The sequence below is a fragment of the Brassica napus genome, unplaced genomic scaffold (genome assembly GCF_020379485.1).
Source record: "Brassica napus cultivar Da-Ae unplaced genomic scaffold, Da-Ae ScsIHWf_1744;HRSCAF=2374, whole genome shotgun sequence".
NCBI classification, from domain to species: Eukaryota; Viridiplantae; Streptophyta; class Magnoliopsida; order Brassicales; family Brassicaceae; genus Brassica; species Brassica napus.
The window spans coordinates 31,433-35,361 of NW_026015163.1; positions in this window are offsets into that span (position 1 = coordinate 31,433).

Sequence of the window (3,929 nt, forward strand, 5' to 3'; positions counted from 1 at the left end):
AGAGAAGCAGCTGTTTGAGGATCCTAAGCTATACAGGAAGATGGTTGGCAAGCTGATCTACTTGACAATTACTAGGCCAGATATATGCTTCGCTGTGAATCAAGTGAGTCAACATATGCAGGCGCCAAAGGTCCATCATTGGAAGATGGTTGATAGGATACTGAGGTATTTAAGTGGGACGGCTGGACAAGGAGTTTGGATGGGCTGCAATGGCAGTACAGAAGTGGTTGGTTATTGTGATGCTGATTGGGCAGGAGATAGAGTGGACAGGAGATCAACTACTGGGTATTGTACATTCATTGGAGGGAACTTGGTAACTTGGAAGAGTAAGAAGCAGAAGGTTATCTCCTGTTCAAGTGCTGAAGCTGAGTATAGAGCCATGTTGAAGCTGACAAACGAGTTGGTGTGGATCAAGGGGATCTTGAAGCATCTAGAGATTGAGCAGACTACTCCTATGACTATGCATTGTGACAATCAAGCAGCTATCCACATTGCCTCCAACTCAGTGTTTCATGAGAGAACAAAGCACATAGAGGTGGATTGTCATAAGGTGAGGCAGATGATTATCTTAGGAGTGATACTGCCATGTTATACAAGAAGTGAAGACCAGCTTGCAGATGTGTTTACTAAGGCAGCGAGATTAAAGACAATGGAGTCCATACTATCAAGGCTTGGACTCATTGATCTTACTCCAAGGAGCTGAGCCCCTTAACCATGGAGTCTCCACTCTTTTTCCCTCATCAAGGTTTTATCCCAATGGGTTTTCCTTGGTGAGGTTTTTAATGAGGGAGGTCTTCATGGTTTCCAAGCTTGACTTGTTCTACATGGTCAAGCTTGAGGGGGAGTGTTGAGAAGAGGTGATACATTGATAGAGGAAGAGTATTGGGGCAGATAGTAACTTTGGAGTTTTACCACAGTAACTTCGGTTTGACTGTGGTAACTAAGTTAAAAGCTTAGGAAGTTACTTTGCATCCCTTTGGAGAGTGGATCACGCCCAAGAGGAAGTCTGGATAAGGAAGGAGTAGTTTGGATAAGGTCTGGTCATAGCTGAAAAGGTAAAGCACCTTTACAGCCTGTCCAAGCATGTGAAGCATCTTTACAGCCTATCCCTTGACTTCACATGCTTATGATTTCGAAATCCTCTTTGTATTATCCTTATCTCTTCATATATAACTTGTATCTGAGACATTAAATTAATTAATGGAGTTTTGAGTATTCTCTCTATTCTCTCTCTACTTATTCTCTTAATCTCTTTAATCTTACACAAAACAATCTGATTGTTCTTAAACACACTCTAATACACAAAAGTGTATACCTGGTGATTCTCCACCACTTTATGTATCCAAATCAAGCTTCTTACAAAGTGATTCTTCCTGGTTTGATTGGAACGACGAAGAAGCTGTGCTATTCCCAAACTGGGAAACTGGAGTCACCTGATTTGAAAGTGGGATTACTTCTTCATGCCAACTCCTATTAGATTTATTCAACTTCCTGGTGATTCTCCCCCACTTTTTGTATCCAAATCAATCGTCGTTCAAAGAGATTCATCCTGGGGGTATTGGAACGACGAAGAAGCTGTGTTATTCCCAAACTGGGAAACTGGAATCACCTAATTTGAAAGTGGGATAACTTCTTCATGCCAACTCCTATGAGATTTATTCAACTTCCTGTTGATTCTCCACCACTTTATGTATCCAAATCAAGCTTCTTACAAAGTGATTCTTCCTGGTTTGATTGGAACGACGAAGAAGCTGTGCTATTCCCAAACTGGGAAACTGGAATCACCTGATCTGAAAGTGGGATAACTTCTTCATGCCAACTCCTATTAGATTTATTCAACTTCCTGGTGATTCTCCCCCACTTTTTGTATCCAAATCAAGCTTTTTACAAAGTCATTCATCCTGGTTTGATTGGAACGACGAAGAAGCTGTGCTATTCCCAAACTGGGAAACTGGAATCACCTGATTTGAAAGTGGGATAACTTCTTCATGCCAGCTCCTATGAGATTTATTCAACTTCCTGGTGATTCTCCACCACTTTATGTATCCAAATCAAGCTTCTTACAAAGAGATTCATCCTGGGTTGATTGGAACGACGAAGAAGCTGTGCTATTCCCAAACTGGGAAACTGGAATCACCTGATTTGAAAGTGGGATAACTTCTTCATGCCAACTCCTATTAGATTTATTCAACTTCCTGGTGATTCTCCACCACTTTATGTATCCAAATCAAGCTTCTTACAAAGAGTTTCATCCTGGGGGTATTGGAACGACGAAGAAGCTGTGCTATTCCCAAACTGGGAAACTGGAATCACCTGATTTGAAAGTGGGATAACTTCTTCATCCCCACTCCTATGAGATTTATTCAACTTCCTGGTGATTCTCCACCACTTTATGTATCCAAATCAAGCTTCTTACAAAGAGATTCATCCTGGGTTGATTGGAACGACGAAGAAGCTGTGCTATTCCCAAACTGGGAAACTGGAATCACCTGATTTGAAAGTGGGATAACTTCTTCATGCCAACTCCTATGAGATTTATTCAACTTCCTGGTGATTCTTGATGTCTCGAGTTTTAACCCGATTATCTAACTGCAAGTGCACAGTAAAGTACGCAGTAGTAATACGGGATCGAATCCACAGGGACCGATGATCACACGTAGAGTTGCAGACAAGTTAATAGCTACAGCGAATCAAGATATATTTTTGATGGTTTTTATTTAATTTTCTCTAGTGTCACAAAGCATAAACAAGCATGTAAAAAGATGATTTAAACGATTTGAAAACTATTTTAAAACAAACGTTGGGCATTGGGAATTCTCAGGGATTTCTTTTTAATCAAGATACAATTAATGGAAGACACAGGGATATATTAAGAACCGTCTAGAACTCAAACACGATATTAGAATTAACCTACTTCCGTAGCGCTAATTCTCTATGTTATAGAAATCTCCACACTAACTTCCGCTGAGTTTCAATTTCTAAACAAGCATTAAGAACAGGTTCAATATGTTCACAAAGCGCAATAACATCAACTTCCGAGGGTTAAGGACACTTTGCTCATCTAAAGTATTTTCGGAAGTTCAAACAATCACTTTCGGTGCATCAAACAATCTGAAATCATGAACTAAGTGATCAATTCAGTTCAAGCAGTAAGAAATCCATTAGATGAAGAACCAAAACGTAATCCCTTAGTCTACACACGTTTTATGGATCAAAACATCAAGAAATCCCCTATGAGAACCCCTAAACCCAACTAGATGACTACTCACACATAACTAAGCAAGAACAAAACGATTTTGATGAAGAAAACATGATAAGATTGTATTAAAACAGAGTAAAGGTTCAGAAGATCTTCTCCAAATGGTTTTGAGATGAACTCCTTTACAAATCTTCACAAATCACACCAAAACAAGTACAAAACACTCAAATCTTCTCTCTAGAACTTGTAAATCTCCTCCTTGGTCGCCCCTGGTCTTTTCTGAGTCTCAAAGGTCGAGTTCTTCTGTGAATTATTGAGGGGAGTGGGTAAAAAGGAGTGAAAAGCTCGTTTGTGCGTGTGGAGCCCGTAGAGCCTGAGATCGGTCGATCCACATGGACCGGATCGGTCGATCTAGTGCATGAAAGCATAGGATCGGTCGATCCACATTGACCGGATCGGTCGATCCCACGTCCTGTGCGATCAATACTTCATTCGGTCCATTGTTCGGTCCATCTTGCTTCTGAATAAATCCCGAATGCGTTCTTTTCTTTCAAGCTATCTAGTAACCTGCATATTACACTTAAGAACACCAAAACGCATCAAATAGACCAAAACATTAATTAAAACCGACCATTTAATTGCTCCAAAACGAGTTTAAAACCGTTAAAAACACGGAATATCAACTCCCCCAGACTTGAATCTTTGCTTGTCCTCAAGTAAAGAGGATTAA